The sequence below is a fragment of the Ambystoma mexicanum genome, chromosome 2q (genome assembly GCF_040938575.1).
Source record: "Ambystoma mexicanum isolate Mex_15411 chromosome 2q, UKY_AmexF1_1, whole genome shotgun sequence".
NCBI classification, from domain to species: domain Eukaryota; kingdom Metazoa; phylum Chordata; class Amphibia; order Caudata; family Ambystomatidae; genus Ambystoma; species Ambystoma mexicanum.
The window spans coordinates 128,880,756-128,901,176 of record NC_090924.1 but is presented as its reverse complement, the minus strand read 5'-3'; the positions used below and the strand labels follow the sequence as shown (position 1 = coordinate 128,901,176).

General features: G+C 47.5%; 19 non-coding genes across 19 annotated transcripts; all 19 read right to left on the bottom strand.

Annotated features, from left to right (window-relative positions):
• Nucleotides 1-100: 100 nt before the first annotated feature.
• Nucleotides 101-173, bottom strand: TRNAV-CAC (transfer RNA valine (anticodon CAC)). The gene has a single exon. It is a non-coding gene; the product is annotated as a tRNA-Val (tRNA).
• A 420-nt stretch (nt 174-593) lies between these two features.
• Nucleotides 594-665, bottom strand: TRNAP-UGG (transfer RNA proline (anticodon UGG)). Its single transcript has one exon. It is a non-coding gene; the product is annotated as a tRNA-Pro (tRNA).
• Nucleotides 666-1,980: 1,315 nt separating this feature from the next.
• TRNAV-CAC (transfer RNA valine (anticodon CAC)) lies at nt 1,981-2,053 on the bottom strand. The gene has a single exon. It is a non-coding gene; the product is annotated as a tRNA-Val (tRNA).
• A 420-nt stretch (nt 2,054-2,473) lies between these two features.
• TRNAP-UGG (transfer RNA proline (anticodon UGG)) lies at nt 2,474-2,545 on the bottom strand. Its single transcript has one exon. It is a non-coding gene; the product is annotated as a tRNA-Pro (tRNA).
• A 1,315-nt stretch (nt 2,546-3,860) lies between these two features.
• TRNAV-CAC (transfer RNA valine (anticodon CAC)) lies at nt 3,861-3,933 on the bottom strand. Its single transcript has one exon. It is a non-coding gene; the product is annotated as a tRNA-Val (tRNA).
• Nucleotides 3,934-4,353: 420 nt separating this feature from the next.
• TRNAP-UGG (transfer RNA proline (anticodon UGG)) lies at nt 4,354-4,425 on the bottom strand. The gene has a single exon. It is a non-coding gene; the product is annotated as a tRNA-Pro (tRNA).
• A 1,315-nt stretch (nt 4,426-5,740) lies between these two features.
• On the bottom strand, nt 5,741-5,813 carry TRNAV-CAC (transfer RNA valine (anticodon CAC)). The gene has a single exon. It is a non-coding gene; the product is annotated as a tRNA-Val (tRNA).
• A 420-nt stretch (nt 5,814-6,233) lies between these two features.
• Nucleotides 6,234-6,305, bottom strand: TRNAP-UGG (transfer RNA proline (anticodon UGG)). Its single transcript has one exon. It is a non-coding gene; the product is annotated as a tRNA-Pro (tRNA).
• A 1,315-nt stretch (nt 6,306-7,620) lies between these two features.
• Nucleotides 7,621-7,693, bottom strand: TRNAV-CAC (transfer RNA valine (anticodon CAC)). The gene has a single exon. It is a non-coding gene; the product is annotated as a tRNA-Val (tRNA).
• Nucleotides 7,694-8,113: 420 nt separating this feature from the next.
• TRNAP-UGG (transfer RNA proline (anticodon UGG)) lies at nt 8,114-8,185 on the bottom strand. Its single transcript has one exon. It is a non-coding gene; the product is annotated as a tRNA-Pro (tRNA).
• Nucleotides 8,186-9,995: 1,810 nt separating this feature from the next.
• TRNAP-UGG (transfer RNA proline (anticodon UGG)) lies at nt 9,996-10,067 on the bottom strand. Its single transcript has one exon. It is a non-coding gene; the product is annotated as a tRNA-Pro (tRNA).
• A 1,315-nt stretch (nt 10,068-11,382) lies between these two features.
• On the bottom strand, nt 11,383-11,455 carry TRNAV-CAC (transfer RNA valine (anticodon CAC)). Its single transcript has one exon. It is a non-coding gene; the product is annotated as a tRNA-Val (tRNA).
• A 420-nt stretch (nt 11,456-11,875) lies between these two features.
• On the bottom strand, nt 11,876-11,947 carry TRNAP-UGG (transfer RNA proline (anticodon UGG)). Its single transcript has one exon. It is a non-coding gene; the product is annotated as a tRNA-Pro (tRNA).
• Nucleotides 11,948-13,262: 1,315 nt separating this feature from the next.
• Nucleotides 13,263-13,335, bottom strand: TRNAV-CAC (transfer RNA valine (anticodon CAC)). Its single transcript has one exon. It is a non-coding gene; the product is annotated as a tRNA-Val (tRNA).
• Nucleotides 13,336-13,755: 420 nt separating this feature from the next.
• On the bottom strand, nt 13,756-13,827 carry TRNAP-UGG (transfer RNA proline (anticodon UGG)). The gene has a single exon. It is a non-coding gene; the product is annotated as a tRNA-Pro (tRNA).
• Nucleotides 13,828-15,142: 1,315 nt separating this feature from the next.
• On the bottom strand, nt 15,143-15,215 carry TRNAV-CAC (transfer RNA valine (anticodon CAC)). Its single transcript has one exon. It is a non-coding gene; the product is annotated as a tRNA-Val (tRNA).
• Nucleotides 15,216-17,022: 1,807 nt separating this feature from the next.
• TRNAV-CAC (transfer RNA valine (anticodon CAC)) lies at nt 17,023-17,095 on the bottom strand. Its single transcript has one exon. It is a non-coding gene; the product is annotated as a tRNA-Val (tRNA).
• Nucleotides 17,096-17,515: 420 nt separating this feature from the next.
• On the bottom strand, nt 17,516-17,587 carry TRNAP-UGG (transfer RNA proline (anticodon UGG)). Its single transcript has one exon. It is a non-coding gene; the product is annotated as a tRNA-Pro (tRNA).
• A 1,319-nt stretch (nt 17,588-18,906) lies between these two features.
• TRNAV-CAC (transfer RNA valine (anticodon CAC)) lies at nt 18,907-18,979 on the bottom strand. The gene has a single exon. It is a non-coding gene; the product is annotated as a tRNA-Val (tRNA).
• Nucleotides 18,980-20,421: the final 1,442 nt, after the last annotated feature.

Here is a 20,421-nt window from a genome sequence, read left to right as displayed (position 1 = left end):
GCATATGCTATTTCCATGGGAACGCAAATAAGTTCATACTTTACATTTGTGTGTGACAAAAGGGGAAAAAAACTATTTTGTGTAAAATGCCAGCAGAGAGTGTTTCTGCCCGGTCTCGAACCGGGGACCTTTCGCGTGTGAGGCGAACATGATAACCACTACACTACAGAAACAGCTGCTTGCTCACCTTTGTAGGGACTGGGAGAACAGGTGCAAAGGGCAGTGCAAGTGGACCTGCTTAAAGACTAATCAAATGCCTTGCGCCTGAAGCTCACACAATCCAGCCTAAAACATACGTCCTATCAAGCATGCGCACATATACAAGTATGCCAGCTGAGGGCCTATGCAGCGTACAGAGGGAAGGACATATTTCCACTTTGAGATCGGACGGCCAAAACTCACAAGCAAATCAAGGAATGTTACTGAGAGCTAACAGAGAACACAAAGTGCTTGTCGCAAGGACATGGCACGCAAAGAGGTTCAGGAAGTGAATTGTTCATCAACTACTGCTTACCGAGAAAACCAGAGAGTCTGTCCAATGAAAATAACATTGAAAAAACAAAAAAAAGGAGCTCAAGTTAACCACCTTGATTGGGCTCGTCCGGGATTTGAACCCGGGACCTCTCGCACCCAAAGCGAGAATCATACCCCTAGACCAACGAGCCACGGTCCTTTGAGCATTTGACGGAATTGTCCTCAGCGTTTGCACCCCCCTTAGGATTCGAGGCCAAGAATGCCTATTCCTGAAGTTTGTTCCTGCCGCTGAAAGCCTTGTCGGTGTATGAGCCAAATGAATGCCCCAGTCGGCACGCTCTGACTGTCTTCACAGGTCTTCTCCTCATCCCGAAGGTTGGTGGCCCATTGGCATCAGGGTGGAAGGTGCTTGCGATACACTGTTCCTTCCTTCCTTCCTTCCTTCCTTTATTCCTCTTATGCTGTTTATGTAATAAGAGGGGACGATACACAGAAGAGAGAAAGTGGCCCAACACACTAGACTAGCAGTCTTCTGATCAATCTGCAGCTGGCAAGGTGGGGGAGAGCCTTTATTTTGCACCTGCTGGGATCTGCATTGGCAGAAGCTCTGAGGGCTGGGCCTTTCCTTTTGCCTGTAAAAACAAAAAGCAGCCCTCCTCCCTCCAGCCCTGAGAGCATGGGCGTGACACTGGAAAAAGCAGCATCTCCCCTTTGGTAAAGATGACCATTGCACAGCTGCTCACTCAGAGCTCGATCGTGCTCGATCAGGCGAGATATATTTAGGTCACCAGCAAAGTCTGTTCTCTTTTCTTGCGTAGGGTGAGCATTCACAGAGCCCAGCTTCGTTGACAAGAGTGCAAAAGGTGTATACTAAAAGCTTTCTGCTTTACTTGAGCGCCATGGCCGTTATTATATTTTGGCTGCTCCAAGCAATCTCTGTCCAGCCGATGCAAATTTCCAGCTCAAATTTTCCCAGCAATCAAAAAGTCCCTCCTCCCGCCAGCTCTGCTTTCAGGAAGTTCAGCAGAAGCAGTCCAACTTCTGTTCCCACTTCAGAGGAAAAGCTTTCTCGGGCCAGAGAAAGCCAGGGAATCACTGTACCGGCAAGTGCATTTCTTACAACTGGTAATCCCTCAGAACACAGAAATGAAGAAGCTGTATATGAAAATGTATTATTTCTTTGGTACACTAACCTATGTAACTAATATGGACCATTTCAGAGGACGGAGCGGACCCAACTGTGATCCCAGAGACCCAAATACCCAGCAGTAGGGAAAATAAATCCTCTCTGTGCTCTGCAACATTACATACACAAAATGCAAGCGCGTGCATTTTTTTATTGGCCCCATATACAGAATACATGTGAGGATGCTTGCCTTCCCAGTGTATTTCTCAAGCTCTTGAGAGCATATGCTATTTCCATGGGAACGCAAATAAGTTCATACTTTACATTTGTGTGTGACAAAAGGGGAAAAAAACTATTTTGTGTAAAATGCCAGCAGAGAGTGTTTCTGCCCGGTCTCGAACCGGGGACCTTTCGCGTGTGAGGCGAACGTGATAACCACTACACTACAGAAACAGCTGCTTGCTCACCTTTGTAGGGACTGGGAGAACAGGTGCAAAGGGCAGTGCAAGTGGACCTGCTTAAAGACTAATCAAATGCCTTGCGCCTGAAGCTCACACAATCCAGCCTAAAACATACGTCCTATCAAGCATGCGCACATATACAAGTATGCCAGCTGAGGGCCTATGCAGCGTACAGAGGGAAGGACATATTTCCACTTTGAGATCGGACGGCCAAAACTCACAAGCAAATCAAGGAATGTTACTGAGAGCTAACAGAGAACACAAAGTGCTTGTCGCAAGGACATGGCACGCAAAGAGGTTCAGGAAGTGAATTGTTCATCGACTACTGCTTACCGAGAAAACCAGAGAGTCTGTCCAATGAAAATAACATTGAAAAAACAAAAAAAAGGAGCTCAAGTTAACCACCTTGATTGGGCTCGTCCGGGATTTGAACCCGGGACCTCTCGCACCCAAAGCGAGAATCATACCCCTAGACCAACGAGCCACGGTCCTTTGAGCATTTGACGGAATTGTCCTCAGCGTTTGCACCCCCCTTAGGATTCGAGGCCAAGAATGCCTATTCCTGAAGTTTGTTCCTGCCGCTGAAAGCCTTGTCGGTGTATGAGCCAAATGAATGCCCCAGTCGGCACGCTCTGACTGTCTTCACAGGTCTCCTCCTCATCCCGAAGGTTGGTGGCCCATTGACATCAGGGTGGAAGGTGCTTGCGATACACTGTTCCTTCCTTCCTTCCTTCCTTCCTTTATTCCTCTTATGCTGTTTATGTAATAAGAGGGGACGATACACAGAAGAGAGAAAGTGGCCCAACACACTAGACTAGCAGTCTTCTGATCAATCTGCAGCTGGCAAGGTGGGGGAGAGCCTTTATTTTGCACCTGCTGGGATCTGCATTGGCAGAAGCTCTGAGGGCTGGGCCTTTCCTTTTGCCTGTAAAAACAAAAAGCAGCCCTCCTCCCTCCAGCCCTGAGAGCATGGGCGTGACACTGGAAAAAGCAGCATCTCCCCTTTGGTAAAGATGACCATTGCACAGCTGCTCACTCAGAGCTCGATCGTGCTCGATCAGGCGAGATATATTTAGGTCACCAGCAAAGTCTGTTCTCTTTTCTTGCGTAGGGTGAGCATTCACAGAGCCCAGCTTCGTTGACAAGAGTGCAAAAGGTGTATACTAAAAGCTTTCTGCTTTACTTGAGCGCCATGGCCGTTATTATATTTTGGCTGCTCCAAGCAATCTCTGTCCAGCCGATGCAAATTTCCAGCTCAAATTTTCCCAGCACTCAAAAAGTCCCTCCTCCCGCCAGCTCTGCTTTCAGGAAGTTCAGCAGAAGCAGTCCAACTTCTGTTCCCACTTCAGAGGAAAAGCTTTCTCGGGCCAGAGAAAGCCAGGGAATCACTGTACCGGCAAGTGCATTTCTTACAACTGGTAATCCCTCAGAACACAGAAATGAAGAAGCTGTATATGAAAATGTATTATTTCTTTGGTACACTAACCTATGTAACTAATATGGACCATTTCAGAGGACGGAGCGGACCCAACTGTGATCCCAGAGACCCAAATACCCAGCAGTAGGGAAAATAAATCCTCTCTGTGCTCTGCAACATTACATACACAAAATGCAAGCGCGTGCATTTTTTTATTGGCCCCATATACAGAATACATGTGAGGATGCTTGCCTTCCCAGTGTATTTCTCAAGCTCTTGAGAGCATATGCTATTTCCATGGGAACGCAAATAAGTTCATACTTTACATTTGTGTGTGACAAAAGGGGAAAAAAACTATTTTGTGTAAAATGCCAGCAGAGAGTGTTTCTGCCCGGTCTCGAACCGGGGACCTTTCGCGTGTGAGGCGAATGTGATAACCACTACACTACAGAAACAGCTGCTTGCTCACCTTTGTAGGGACTGGGAGAACAGGTGCAAAGGGCAGTGCAAGTGGACCTGCTTAAAGACTAATCAAATGCCTTGCGCCTGAAGCTCACACAATCCAGCCTAAAACATACGTCCTATCAAGCATGCGCACATATACAAGTATGCCAGCTGAGGGCCTATGCAGCGTACAGAGGGAAGGACATATTTCCACTTTGAGATCGGACGGCCAAAACTCACAAGCAAATCAAGGAATGTTACTGAGAGCTAACAGAGAACACAAAGTGCTTGTCGCAAGGACATGGCACGCAAAGAGGTTCAGGAAGTGAATTGTTCATCGACTACTGCTTACCGAGAAAACCAGAGAGTCTGTCCAATGAAAATAACATTGAAAAAACAAAAAAAAGGAGCTCAAGTTAACCACCTTGATTGGGCTCGTCCGGGATTTGAACCCGGGACCTCTCGCACCCAAAGTGAGAATCATACCCCTAGACCAACGAGCCACGGTCCTTTGAGCATTTGACGGAATTGTCCTCAGCGTTTGCACCCCCCTTAGGATTCGAGGCCAAGAATGCCTATTCCTGAAGTTTGTTCCTGCCGCTGAAAGCCTTGTCGGTGTATGAGCCAAATGAATGCCCCAGTCGGCACGCTCTGACTGTCTTCACAGGTCTTCTCCTCATCCCGAAGGTTGGTGGCCCATTGACATCAGGGTGGAAGGTGCTTGCGATACACTGTTCCTTCCTTCCTTCCTTCCTTCCTTTATTCCTCTTATGCTGTTTATGTAATAAGAGGGGACGATACACAGAAGAGAGAAAGTGGCCCAACACACTAGACTAGCAGTCTTCTGATCAATCTGCAGCTGGCAAGGTGGGGGAGAGCCTTTATTTTGCACCTGCTGGGATCTGCATTGGCAGAAGCTCTGAGGGCTGGGCCTTTCCTTTTGCCTGTAAAAACAAAAAGCAGCCCTCCTCCCTCCAGCCCTGAGAGCATGGGCGTGACACTGGAAAAAGCAGCATCTCCCCTTTGGTAAAGATGACCATTGCACAGCTGCTCACTCAGAGCTCGATCGTGCTCGATCAGGCGAGATATATTTAGGTCACCAGCAAAGTCTGTTCTCTTTTCTTGCGTAGGGTGAGCATTCACAGAGCCCAGCTTCGTTGACAAGAGTGCAAAAGGTGTATACTAAAAGCTTTCTGCTTTACTTGAGCGCCATGGCCGTTATTATATTTTGGCTGCTCCAAGCAATCTCTGTCCAGCCGATGCAAATTTCCAGCTCAAATTTTCCCAGCACTCAAAAAGTCCCTCCTCCCGCCAGCTCTGCTTTCAGGAAGTTCAGCAGAAGCAGTCCAACTTCTGTTCCCACTTCAGAGGAAAAGCTTTCTCGGGCCAGAGAAAGCCAGGGAATCACTGTACCGGCAAGTGCATTTCTTACAACTGGTAATCCCTCAGAACACAGAAATGAAGAAGCTGTATATGAAAATGTATTATTTCTTTGGTACACTAACCTATGTAACTAATATGGACCATTTCAGAGGACGGAGCGGACCCAACTGTGATCCCAGAGACCCAAATACCCAGCAGTAGGGAAAATAAATCCTCTCTGTGCTCTGCAACATTACATACACAAAATGCAAGCGCGTGCATTTTTTTATTGGCCCCATATACAGAATACATGTGAGGATGCTTGCCTTCCCAGTGTATTTCTCAAGCTCTTGAGAGCATATGCTATTTCCATGGGAACGCAAATAAGTTCATACTTTACATTTGTGTGTGACAAAAGGGGAAAAAAACTATTTTGTGTAAAATGCCAGCAGAGAGTGTTTCTGCCCGGTCTCGAACCGGGGACCTTTCGCGTGTGAGGCAAACGTGATAACCACTACACTACAGAAACAGCTGCTTGCTCCCCTTTGTAGGGACTGGGAGAACAGGTGCAAAGGGCAGTGCAAGTAGACCTGCTTAAAGACTAATCAAATGCCTTGCGCCTGAAGCTCACACAATCCAGCCTAAAACATACGTCCTATCAAGCATGCGCACATATACAAGTATGCCAGCTGAGGGCCTATGCAGCGTACAGAGGGAAGGACATATTTCCACTTTGAGATCGGACGGCCAAAACTCACAAGCAAATCAAGGAATGTTACTGAGAGCTAACAGAGAACACAAAGTGCTTGTCGCAAGGACATGGCACGCAAAGAGGTTCAGGAAGTGAATTGTTCATCGACTACTGCTTACCGAGAAAACCAGAGAGTCTGTCCAATGAAAATAACATTGAAAAAACAAAAAAAAGGAGCTCAAGTTAACCACCTTGATTGGGCTCGTCCGGGATTTGAACCCGGGACCTCTCGCACCCAAAGCGAGAATCATACCCCTAGACCAACGAGCCACGGTCCTTTGAGCATTTGACGGAATTGTCCTCAGCGTTTGCACCCCCCTTAGGATTCGAGGCCAAGAATGCCTATTCCTGAAGTTTGTTCCTGCCGCTGAAAGCCTTGTCGGTGTATGAGCCAAATGAATGCCCCAGTCGGCACGCTCTGACTGTCTTCACAGGTCTCCTCCTCATCCCGAAGGTTGGTGGCCCATTGACATCAGGGTGGAAGGTGCTTGCGATACACTGTTCCTTCCTTCCTTCCTTCCTTCCTTTATTCCTCTTATGCTGTTTATGTAATAAGAGGGGACGATACACAGAAGAGAGAAAGTGGCCCAACACACTAGACTAGCAGTCTTCTGATCAATCTGCAGCTGGCAAGGTGGGGGAGAGCCTTTATTTTGCACCTGCTGGGATCTGCATTGGCAGAAGCTCTGAGGGCTGGGCCTTTCCTTTTGCCTGTAAAAACAAAAAGCAGCCCTCCTCCCTCCAGCCCTGAGAGCATGGGCGTGACACTGGAAAAAGCAGCATCTCCCCTTTGGTAAAGATGACCATTGCACAGCTGCTCACTCAGAGCTCGATCGTGCTCGATCAGGCGAGATATATTTAGGTCACCAGCAAAGTCTGTTCTCTTTTCTTGCGTAGGGTGAGCATTCACAGAGCCCAGCTTCGTTGACAAGAGTGCAAAAGGTGTATACTAAAAGCTTTCTGCTTTACTTGAGCGCCATGGCCGTTATTATATTTTGGCTGCTCCAAGCAATCTCTGTCCAGCCGATGCAAATTTCCAGCTCAAATTTTCCCAGCACTCAAAAAGTCCCTCCTCCCGCCAGCTCTGCTTTCAGGATGTTCAGCAGAAGCAGTCCAACTTCTGTTCCCACTTCAGAGGAAAAGCTTTCTCGGGCCAGAGAAAGCCAGGGAATCACTGTACCGGCAAGTGCATTTCGTACAACTGGTAATCCCTCAGAACACAGAAATGAAGAAGCAGTATATGAAAATGTATTATTTCTTTGGTACACTAACCTATGTAACTAATATGGACCATTTCAGAGGACGGAGCGGACCCAACTGTGATCCCAGAGACCCAAATACCCAGCAGTAGGGAAAATAAATCCTCTCTGTGCTCTGCAACATTACATACACAAAATGCAAGCGCGTGCATTTTTTTATTGGCCCCATATACAGAATACATGTGAGGATGCTTGCCTTCCCAGTGTATTTCTCAAGCTCTTGAGAGCATATGCTATTTCCATGGGAACGCAAATAAGTTCATACTTTACATTTGTGTGTGACAAAAGGGGAAAAAAACTATTTTGTGTAAAACGCCAGCAGAGAGTGTTTCTGCCCGGTCTCGAACCGGGGACCTTTCGCGTGTGAGGCGAACATGATAACCACTACACTACAGAAACAGCTGCTTGCTCACCTTTGTAGGGACTGGGAGAACAGGTGCAAAGGGCAGTGCAAGTGGACCTGCTTAAAGACTAATCAAATGCCTTGCGCCTGAAGCTCACACAATCCAGCCTAAAACATACGTCCTATCAAGCATGCGCACATATACAAGTATGCCAGCTGAGGGCCTATGCAGCGTACAGAGGGAAGGACATATTTCCACTTTGAGATCGGACGGCCAAAACTCACAAGCAAATCAAGGAATGTTACTGAGAGCTAACAGAGAACACAAAGTGCTTGTCGCAAGGACATGGCACGCAAAGAGGTTCAGGAAGTGAATTGTTCATCGACTACTGCTTACCGAGAAAACCAGAGAGTCTGTCCAATGAAAATAACATTGAAAAAACAAAAAAAAGGAGCTCAAGTTAACCACCTTGATTGGGCTCGTCCGGGATTTGAACCCGGGACCTCTCGCACCCAAAGCGAGAATCATACCCCTAGACCAACGAGCCACGGTCCTTTGAGCATTTGACGGAATTGTCCTCAGCGTTTGCACCCCCCTTAGGATTCGAGGCCAAGAATGCCTATTCCTGAAGTTTGTTCCTGCCGCTGAAAGCCTTGTCGGTGTATGAGCCAAATGAATGCCCCAGTCGGCACGCTCTGACTGTCTTCACAGGTCTTCTCCTCATCCCGAAGGTTGGTGGCCCATTGGCATCAGGGTGGAAGGTGCTTGCGATACACTGTTCCTTCCTTCCTTCCTTCCTTCCTTTATTCCTCTTATGCTGTTTATGTAATAAGAGGGGACGATACACAGAAGAGAGAAAGTGGCCCAACACACTAGACTAGCAGTCTTCTGATCAATCTGCAGCTGGCAAGGTGGGGGAGAGCCTTTATTTTGCACCTGCTGGGATCTGCATTGGCAGAAGCTCTGAGGGCTGGGCCTTTCCTTTTGCCTGTAAAAACAAAAAGCAGCCCTCCTCCCTCCAGCCCTGAGAGCATGGGCGTGACACTGGAAAAAGCAGCATCTCCCCTTTGGTAAAGATGACCATTGCACAGCTGCTCACTCAGAGCTCGATCGTGCTCGATCAGGCGAGATATATTTAGGTCACCAGCAAAGTCTGTTCTCTTTTCTTGCGTAGGGTGAGCATTCACAGAGCCCAGCTTCGTTGACAAGAGTGCAAAAGGTGTATACTAAAAGCTTTCTGCTTTACTTGAGCGCCATGGCCGTTATTATATTTTGGCTGCTCCAAGCAATCTCTGTCCAGCCGATGCAAATTTCCAGCTCAAATTTTCCCAGCACTCAAAAAGTCCCTCCTCCCGCCAGCTCTGCTTTCAGGAAGTTCAGCAGAAGCAGTCCAACTTCTGTTCCCACTTCAGAGGAAAAGCTTTCTCGGGCCAGAGAAAGCCAGGGAATCACTGTACCGGCAAGTGCATTTCTTACAACTGGTAATCCCTCAGAACACAGAAATGAAGAAGCTGTATATGAAAATGTATTATTTCTTTGGTACACTAACCTATGTAACTAATATGGACCATTTCAGAGGACGGAGCGGACCCAACTGTGATCCCAGAGACCCAAATACCCAGCAGTAGGGAAAATAAATCCTCTCTGTGCTCTGCAACATTACATACACAAAATGCAAGCGCGTGCATTTTTTTATTGGCCCCATATACAGAATACATGTGAGGATGCTTGCCTTCCCAGTGTATTTCTCAAGCTCTTGAGAGCATATGCTATTTCCATGGGAACGCAAATAAGTTCATACTTTACATTTGTGTGTGACAAAAGGGGAAAAAAACTATTTTGTGTAAAATGCCAGCAGAGAGTGTTTCTGCCGAGTCTCGAACCGGGGGGACCTTTCGCGTGTGAGGCGAACGTGATAACCACTACACTACAGAAACAGCTGCTTGCTCACCTTTGTAGGGACTGGGAGAACAGGTGCAAAGGGCAGTGCAAGTGGACCTGCTTAAAGACTAATCAAATGCCTTGCGCCTGAAGCTCACACAATCCAGCCTAAAACATACGTCCTATCAAGCATGCGCACATATACAAGTATGCCAGCTGAGGGCCTATGCAGCGTACAGAGGGAAGGACATATTTCCACTTTGAGATCGGACGGCCAAAACTCACAAGCAAATCAAGGAATGTTACTGAGAGCTAACAGAGAACACAAAGTGCTTGTCGCAAGGACATGGCACGCAAAGAGGTTCAGGAAGTGAATTGTTCATCGACTACTGCTTACCGAGAAAACCAGAGAGTCTGTCCAATGAAAATAACATTGAAAAAACAAAAAAAAGGAGCTCAAGTTAACCACCTTGATTGGGCTCGTCCGGGATTTGAACCCGGGACTTCTCGCACCCAAAGCGAGAATCATACCCCTAGACCAACGAGCCACGGTCCTTTGAGCATTTGACGGAATTGTCCTCAGCGTTTGCACCCCCCTTAGGATTCGAGGCCAAGAATGCCTATTCCTGAAGTTTGTTCCTGCCGCTGAAAGCCTTGTCGGTGTATGAGCCAAATGAATGCCCCAGTCGGCACGCTCTGACTGTCTTCACAGGTCTCCTCCTCATCCCGAAGGTTGGTGGCCCATTGACATCAGGGTGGAAGGTGCTTGCGATACACTGTTCCTTCCTTCCTTCCTTCCTTCCTTTATTCCTCTTATGCTGTTTATGTAATAAGAGGGGACGATACACAGAAGAGAGAAAGTGGCCCAACACACTAGACTAGCAGTCTTCTGATCAATCTGCAGCTGGCAAGGTGGGGGAGAGCCTTTATTTTGCACCTGCTGGGATCTGCATTGGCAGAAGCTCTGAGGGCTGGGCCTTTCCTTTTGCCTGTAAAAACAAAAAGCAGCCCTCCTCCCTCCAGCCCTGAGAGCATGGGCGTGACACTGGAAAAAGCAGCATCTCCCCTTTGGTAAAGATGACCATTGCACAGCTGCTCACTCAGAGCTCGATCGTGCTCGATCAGGCGAGATATATTTAGGTCACCAGCAAAGTCTGTTCTCTTTTCTTGCGTAGGGTGAGCATTCACAGAGCCCAGCTTCGTTGACAAGAGTGCAAAAGGTGTATACTAAAAGCTTTCTGCTTTACTTGAGCGCCATGGCCGTTATTATATTTTGGCTGCTCCAAGCAATCTCTGTCCAGCCGATGCAAATTTCCAGCTCAAATTTTCCCAGCACTCAAAAAGTCCCTCCTCCCGCCAGCTCTGCTTTCAGGAAGTTCAGCAGAAGCAGTCCAACTTCTGTTCCCACTTCAGAGGAAAAGCTTTCTCGGGCCAGAGAAAGCCAGGGAATCACTGTACCGGCAAGTGCATTTCTTACAACTGGTAATCCCTCAGAACACAGAAATGAAGAAGCTGTATATGAAAATGTATTATTTCTTTGGTACACTAACCTATGTAACTAATATGGACCATTTCAGAGGACGGAGCGGACCCAACTGTGATCCCAGAGACCCAAATACCCAGCAGTAGGGAAAATAAATCCTCTCTGTGCTCTGCAACATTACATACACAAAATGCAAGCGCGTGCATTTTTTTATTGGCCCCATATACAGAATACATGTGAGGATGCTTGCCTTCCCAGTGTATTTCTCAAGCTCTTGAGAGCATATGCTATTTCCATGGGAACGCAAATAAGTTCATACTTTACATTTGTGTGTGACAAAAGGGGAAAAAAACTATTTTGTGTAAAATGCCAGCAGAGAATGTTTCTGCCCGGTCTCGAACCGGGGACCTTTCGCGTGTGAGGCGAACGTGATAACCACTACACTACAGAAACAGCTGCTTGCTCACCTTTGTAGGGACTGGGAGAACAGGTGCAAAGGGCAGTGCAAGTGGACCTGCTTAAAGACTAATCAAATGCCTTGCGCCTGAAGCTCACACAATCCAGCCTAAAACATACGTCCTATCAAGCATGCGCACATATACAAGTATGCCAGCTGAGGGCCTATGCAGCGTACAGAGGGAAGGACATATTTCCACTTTGAGATCGGACGGCCAAAACTCACAAGCAAATCAAGGAATGTTACTGAGAGCTAACAGAGAACACAAAGTGCTTGTCGCAAGGACATGGCACGCAAAGAGGTTCAGGAAGTGAATTGTTCATCGACTACTGCTTACCGAGAAAACCAGAGAGTCTGTCCAATGAAAATAACATTGAAAAAACAAAAAAAAGGAGCTCAAGTTAACCACCTTGATTGGGCTCGTCCGGGATTTGAACCCGGGACTTCTCGCACCCAAAGCGAGAATCATACCCCTAGACCAACGAGCCACGGTCCTTTGAGCATTTGACGGAATTGTCCTCAGCGTTTGCACCCCCCTTAGGATTCGAGGCCAAGAATGCCTATTCCTGAAGTTTGTTCCTGCCGCTGAAAGCCTTGTCGGTGTATGAGCCAAATGAATGCCCCAGTCGGCACGCTCTGACTGTCTTCACAGGTCTCCTCCTCATCCCGAAGGTTGGTGGCCCATTGACATCAGGGTGGAAGGTGCTTGCGATACACTGTTCCTTCCTTCCTTCCTTCCTTCCTTTATTCCTCTTATGCTGTTTATGTAATAAGAGGGGACGATACACAGAAGAGAGAAAGTGGCCCAACACACTAGACTAGCAGTCTTCTGATCAATCTGCAGCTGGCAAGGTGGGGGAGAGCCTTTATTTTGCACCTGCTGGGATCTGCATTGGCAGAAGCTCTGAGGGCTGGGCCTTTCCTTTTGCCTGTAAAAACAAAAAGCAGCCCTCCTCCCTCCAGCCCTGAGAGCATGGGCGTGACACTGGAAAAAGCAGCATCTCCCCTTTGGTAAAGATGACCATTGCACAGCTGCTCACTCAGAGCTCGATCGTGCTCGATCAGGCGAGATATATTTAGGTCACCAGCAAAGTCTGTTCTCTTTTCTTGCGTAGGGTGAGCATTCACAGAGCCCAGCTTCGTTGACAAGAGTGCAAAAGGTGTATACTAAAAGCTTTCTGCTTTACTTGAGCGCCATGGCCGTTATTATATTTTGGCTGCTCCAAGCAATCTCTGTCCAGCCGATGCAAATTTCCAGCTCAAATTTTCCCAGCACTCAAAAAGTCCCTCCTCCCGCCAGCTCTGCTTTCAGGAAGTTCAGCAGAAGCAGTCCAACTTCTGTTCCCACTTCAGAGGAAAAGCTTTCTCGGGCCAGAGAAAGCCAGGGAATCACTGTACCGGCAAGTGCATTTCTTACAACTGGTAATCCCTCAGAACACAGAAATGAAGAAGCTGTATATGAAAATGTATTATTTCTTTGGTACACTAACCTATGTAACTAATATGGACCATTTCAGAGGACGGAGCGGACCCAACTGTGATCCCAGAGACCCAAATACCCAGCAGTAGGGAAAATAAATCCTCTCTGTGCTCTGCAACATTACATACACAAAATGCAAGCGCGTGCATTTTTTTATTGGCCCCATATACAGAATACATGTGAGGATGCTTGCCTTCCCAGTGTATTTCTCAAGCTCTTGAGAGCATATGCTATTTCCATGGGAACGCAAATAAGTTCATACTTTACATTTGTGTGTGACAAAAGGGGAAAAAAACTATTTTGTGTAAAATGCCAGCAGAGAGTGTTTCTGCCCGGTCTCGAACCGGGGACGTTTCGCGTGTGAGGCGAACGTGATAACCACTACACTACAGAAACAGCTGCTTGCTCACCTTTGTAGGGACTGGGAGAACAGGTGCAAAGGGCAGTGCAAGTGGACCTGCTTAAAGACTAATCAAATGCCTTGCGCCTGAAGCTCACACAATCCAGCCTAAAACATACGTCCTATCAAGCATGCGCACATATACAAGTATGCCAGCTGAGGGCCTATGCAGCGTACAGAGGGAAGGACATATTTCCACTTTGAGATCGGACGGCCAAAACTCACAAGCAAATCAAGGAATGTTACTGAGAGCTAACAGAGAACACAAAGTGCTTGTCGCAAGGACATGGCACGCAAAGAGGTTCAGGAAGTGAATTGTTCATCGACTACTGCTTACCGAGAAAACCAGAGAGTCTGTCCAATGAAAATAACATTGAAAAAACAAAAAAAAGGAGCTCAAGTTAACCACCTTGATTGGGCTCGTCCGGGATTTGAACCCGGGACCTCTAGCACCCAAAGCGAGAATCATACCCCTAGACCAACGAGCCACGGTCCTTTGAGCATTTGACGGAATTGTCCTCAGCGTTTGCACCCCCCTTAGGATTCGAGGCCAAGAATGCCTATTCCTGAAGTTTGTTCCTGCCGCTGAAAGCCTTGTCGGTGTATGAGCCAAATGAATGCCCCAGTCGGCACGCTCTGACTGTCTTCACAGGTCTCCTCCTCATCCCGAAGGTTGGTGGCCCATTGACATCAGGGTGGAAGGTGCTTGCGATACACTGTTCCTTCCTTCCTTCCTTCCTTCCTTTATTCCTCTTATGCTGTTTATGTAATAAGAGGGGACGATACACAGAAGAGAGAAAGTGGCCCAACACACTAGACTAGCAGTCTTCTGATCAATCTGCAGCTGGCAAGGTGGGGGAGAGCCTTTATTTTGCACCTGCTGGGATCTGCATTGGCAGAAGCTCTGAGGGCTGGGCCTTTCCTTTTGCCTGTAAAAACAAAAAGCAGCCCTCCTCCCTCCAGCCCTGAGAGCATGGGCGTGACACTGGAAAAAGCAGCATCTCCCCTTTGGTAAAGATGACCATTGCACAGCTGCTCACTCAGAGCTCGATCGTGCTCGATCAGGCGAGATATATTTAGGTCACCAGCAAAGTCTGTTCTCTTTTCTTGCGTAGGGTGAGCATTCACAGAGCCCAGCTTCGTTGACAAGAGTGCAAAAGGTGTATACTAAAAGCTTTCTGCTTTACTTGAGCGCCATGGCCGTTATTATATTTTGGCTGCTCCAAGCAATCTCTGTCCAGCCGATGCAAATTTCCAGCTCAAATTTTCCCAGCACTCAAAAAGTCCCTCCTCCCGCCAGCTCTGCTTTCAGGATGTTCAGCAGAAGCAGTCCAACTTCTGTTCCCACTTCAGAGGAAAAGCTTTCTCGGGCCAGAGAAAGCCAGGGAATCACTGTACCGGCAAGTGCATTTCTTACAACTGGTAATCCCTCAGAACACAGAAATGAAGAAGCTGTATATGAAAATGTATTATTTCTTTGGTACACTAACCTATGTAACTAATATGGACCATTTCAGAGGACGGAGCGGACCCAACTGTGATCCCAGAGACCCAAATACCCAGCAGTAGGGAAAATAAATCCTCTCTGTGCTCTGCAACATTACATACACAAAATGCAAGCGCGTGCATTTTTTTATTGGCCCCATATACAGAATACATGTGAGGATGCTTGCCTTCCCAGTGTATTTCTCAAGCTCTTGAGAGCATATGCTATTTCCATGGGAACGCAAATAAGTTCATACTTTACATTTGTGTGTGACAAAAGGGGAAAAAAACTATTTTGTGTAAAATGCCAGCAGAGAGTGTTTCTGCCCGGTCTCGAACCGGGGACCTTTCGCGTGTGAGGCGAATGTGATAACCACTACACTACAGAAACAGCTGCTTGCTCACCTTTGTAGGGACTGGGAGAACAGGTGCAAAGGGCAGTGCAAGTGGACCTGCTTAAAGACTAATCAAATGCCTTGCGCCTGAAGCTCACACAATCCAGCCTAAAACATACGTCCTATCAAGCATGCGCACATATACAAGTATGCCAGCTGAGGGCCTATGCAGCGTACAGAGGGAAGGACATATTTCCACTTTGAGATCGGACGGCCAAAACTCACAAGCAAATCAAGGAATGTTACTGAGAGCTAACAGAGAACACAAAGTGCTTGTCGCAAGGACATGGCACGCAAAGAGGTTCAGGAAGTGAATTGTTCATCGACTACTGCTTACCGAGAAAACCAGAGAGTCTGTCCAATGAAAATAACATTGAAAAAACAAAAAAAAGGAGCTCAAGTTAACCACCTTGATTGGGCTCGTGCGGGATTTGAACCCGGGATCTCTCGCACCCAAAGTGAGAATCATACCCCTAGACCAACGAGCCACGGTCCTTTGAGCATTTGACGGAATTGTCCTCAGCGTTTGCACCCCCCTTAGGATTCGAGGCCAAGAATGCCTATTCCTGAAGTTTGTTCCTGCCGCTGAAAGCCTTGTCGGTGTATGAGCCAAATGAATGCCCCAGTCGGCACGCTCTGACTGTCTTCACAGGTCTTCTCCTCATCCCGAAGGTTGGTGGCCCATTGACATCAGGGTGGAAGGTGCTTGCGATACACTGTTCCTTCCTTCCTTCCTTCCTTCCTTTATTCCTCTTATGCTGTTTATGTAATAAGAGGGGACGATACACAGAAGAGAGAAAGTGGCCCAACACACTAGACTAGCAGTCTTCTGATCAATCTGCAGCTGGCAAGGTGGGGGAGAGCCTTTATTTTGCACCTGCTGGGATCTGCATTGGCAGAAGCTCTGAGGGCTGGGCCTTTCCTTTTGCCTGTAAAAACAAAAAGCAGCCCTCCTCCCTCCAGCCCTGAGAGCATGGGCGTGACACTGGAAAAAGCAGCATCTCCCCTTTGGTAAAGATGACCATTGCACAGCTGCTCACTCAGAGCTCGATCGTGCTCGATCAGGCGAGATATATTTAGGTCACCAGCAAAGTCTGTTCTCTTTTCTTGCGTAGGGTGAGCATTCACAGAGCCCAGCTTCGTTGACAAGAGTGCAAAAGGTGTATACTAAAAGCTTTCTGCTTTACTTGAGCGCCATGGCCGTTATTATATTTTGGCTGCTCCAAGCAATCTCTGTCCAGCCGATGCAAATTTCCAGCTCAAATTTTCCCAGCACTCAAAAAGTCCCTCCTCCCGCCAGCTCTGCTTTCAGGAAGTTCAGCAGAAGCAGTCCAACTTCTGTTCCCACTTCAGAGGAAAAGCTTTCTCGGGCCAGAGAAAGCCAGGGAATCACTGTACCGGCAAGTGCATTTCTTACAACTGGTAATCCCTCAGAACACAGAAATGAAGAAGCTGTATATGAAAATGTATTATTTCTTTGGTACACTAACCTATGTAACTAATATGGACCATTTCAGAGGACGGAGCGGACCCAACTGTGATCCCAGAGACCCAAATACCCAGCAGTAGGGAAAATAAATCCTCTCTGTGCTCTGCAACATTACATACACAAAATGCAAGCGCGTGCATTTTTTTATTGGCCCCATATACAGAATACATGTGAGGATGCTTGCCTTCCCAGTGTATTTCTCAAGCTCTTGAGAGCATATGCTATTTCCATGGGAACGCAAATAAGTTCATACTTTACATTTGTGTGTGACAAAAGGGGAAAAAAACTATTTTGTGTAAAATGCCAGCAGAGAGTGTTTCTGCCCGGTCTCGAACCGGGGACCTTTCGCGTGTGAGGCGAACGTGATAACCACTACACTACAGAAACAGCTGCTTGCTCACCTTTGTAGGGACTGGGAGAACAGGTGCAAAGGGCAGTGCAAGTAGACCTGCTTAAAGACTAATCAAATGCCTTGCGCCTGAAGCTCACACAATCCAGCCTAAAACATACGTCCTATCAAGCATGCGCACATATACAAGTATGCCAGCTGAGGGCCTATGCAGCGTACAGAGGGAAGGACATATTTCCACTTTGAGATCGGACGGCCAAAACTCACAAGCAAATCAAGGAATGTTACTGAGAGCTAACAGAGAACACAAAGTGCTTGTCGCAAGGACATGGCACGCAAAGAGGTTCAGGAAGTGAATTGTTCATCGACTACTGCTTACCGAGAAAACCAGAGAGTCTGTCCAATGAAAATAACATTGAAAAAACAAAAAAAAGGAGCTCAAGTTAACCACCTTGATTGGGCTCGTCCGGGATTTGAACCCGGGACCTCTCGCACCCAAAGCGAGAATCATACCCCTAGACCAACGAGCCACGGTCCTTTGAGCATTTGACGGAATTGTCCTCAGCGTTTGCACCCCCCTTAGGATTCGAGGCCAAGAATGCCTATTCCTGAAGTTTGTTCCTGCCGCTGAAAGCCTTGTCGGTGTATGAGCCAAATGAATGCCCCAGTCGGCACGCTCTGACTGTCTTCACAGGTCTCCTCCTCATCCCGAAGGTTGGTGGCCCATTGACATCAGGGTGGAAGGTGCTTGCGATACACTGTTCCTTCCTTCCTTCCTTCCTGCCTTCCTTTATTCCTCTTATGCTGTTTATGTAATAAGAGGGGACGATACACAGAAGAGAGAAAGTGGCCCAACACACTAGACTAGCAGTCTTCTGATCAATCTGCAGCTGGCAAGGTGGGGGAGAGCCTTTATTTTGCACCTGCTGGGATCTGCATTGGCAGAAGCTCTGAGGGCTGGGCCTTTCCTTTTGCCTGTAAAAACAAAAAGCAGCCCTCCTCCCTCCAGCCCTGAGAGCATGGGCGTGACACTGGAAAAAGCAGCATCTCCCCTTTGGTAAAGATGACCATTGCACAGCTGCTCACTCAGAGCTCGATCGTGCTCGATCAGGCGAGATATATTTAGGTCACCAGCAAAGTCTGTTCTCTTTTCTTGCGTAGGGTGAGTATTCACAGAGCCCAGCTTCGTTGACAAGAGTGCAAAAGGTGTATACTAAAAGCTTTCTGCTTTACTTGAGCACCATGGCCGTTATTATATTTTGGCTGCTCCAAGCAATCTCTGTCCAGCCGATGCAAATTTCCAGCTCAAATTTTCCCAGCACTCAAAAAGTCCCTCCTCCTGCCAGCTCTGCTTTCAGGAAGTTCAGCAGAAGCAGTCCAACTTCTGTTCCCACTTCAGAGGAAAAGCTTTCTCGGGCCAGAGAAAGCCAGGGAATCACTGTACCGGCAAGTGCATTTCTTACAACTGGTAATCCCTCAGAACACAGAAATGAAGAAGCTGTATATGAAAATGTATTATTTCTTTGGTACGCTAACCTATGTAACTAATATGGACCATTTCAGAGGACGGAGCGGACCCAACTGTGATCCCAGAGACCCAAATACCCAGCAGTAGGGAAAATAAATCCTCTCTGTGCTCTGCAACATTACATACACAAAATGCAAGCGCGTGCATTTTTTTATTGGCCCCATATACAGAATACATGTGAGGATGCTTGCCTTCCCAGTGTATTTCTCAAGCTCTTGAGAGCATATGCTATTTCCATGGGAACGCAAATAAGTTCATACTTTACATTTGTGTGTGACAAAAGGGGAAAAAAACTATTTTGTGTAAAATGCCAGCAGAGAGTGTTTCTGCCCGGTCTCGAACCGGGGACCTTTCGCGTGTGAGGCGAACGTGATAACCACTACACTACAGAAACAGCTGCTTGCTCACCTTTGTAGGGACTGGGAGAACAGGTGCAAAGGGCAGTGCAAGTGGACCTGCTTAAAGACTAATCATATGCCTTGCCCCTGAAGCTCACACAATCCAGCCTAAAACATACGTCCTATCAAGCATGCGCACATATACAAGTATGCCAGCTGAGGGCCTATGCAGCGTACAGAGGGAAGGACATATTTCCACTTTGAGATCGGACGGCCAAAACTCACAAGCAAATCAAGGAATGTTACTGAGAGCTAACAGAGAACACAAAGTGCTTGTCGCAAGGACATGGCACGCAAAGAGGTTCAGGAAGTGAATTGTTCATCGACTACTGCTTACCGAGAAAACCAGAGAGTCTGTCCAATGAAAATAACATTGAAAAAACAAAAAAAAGGAGCTCAAGTTAACCACCTTGATTGGGCTCGTCCCGGATTTGAACCCGGGACCTCTCGCACCCAAAGCGAGAATCATACCCCTAGACCAACGAGCCACGGTCCTTTGAGCATTTGACGGAATTGTCCTCAGCGTTTGCACCCCCCTTAGGATTCGAGGCCAAGAATGCCTATTCCTGAAGTTTGTTCCTGCCGCTGAAAGCCTTGTCGGTGTATGAGCCAAATGAATGCCCCAGTCGGCACGCTCTGACTGTCTTCACAGGTCTCCTCCTCATCCCGAAGGTTGGTGGCCCATTGACATCAGGGTGGAAGGTGCTTGCGATACACTGTTCCTTCCTTCCTTCCTTCCTTCCTTTATTCCTCTTATGCTGTTTATGTAATAAGAGGGGACGATACACAGAAGAGAGAAAGTGGCCCAACACACTAGACTAGCAGTCTTCTGATCAATCTGCAGCTGGCAAGTGGGGGAGAGCCTTTATTTTGCACCTGCTGGGATCTGCATTGGCAGAAGCTCTGAGGGCTGGGCCTTTCCTTTTGCCTGTAAAAACAAAAAGCAGCCCTCCTCCCTCCAGCCCTGAGAGCATGGGCGTGACACTGGAAAAAGCAGCATCTCCCCTTTGGTAAAGATGACCATTGCACAGCTGCTCACTCAGAGCTCGATCGTGCTCGATCAGGCGAGATATATTTAGGTCACCAGCAAAGTCTGTTCTCTTTTCTTGCGTAGGGTGAGCATTCACAGAGCCCAGCTTCGTTGAAAAGAGTGCAAAAGGTGTATACTAAAAGCTTTCTGCTTTACTTGAGCGCCATGGCCGTTATTATATTTTGGCTGCTCCAAGCAATCTCTGTCCAGCCGATGCAAATTTCCAGCTCAAATTTTCCCAGCACTCAAAAAGTCCCTCCTCCCGCCAGCTCTGCTTTCAGGAAGTTCAGCAGAAGCAGTCCAACTTCTGTTCCCACTTCAGAGGAAAAGCTTTCTCGGGCCAGAGAAAGCCAGGGAATCACTGTACCGGCAAGTGCATTTCTTACAACTGGTAATCCCTCAGAACAC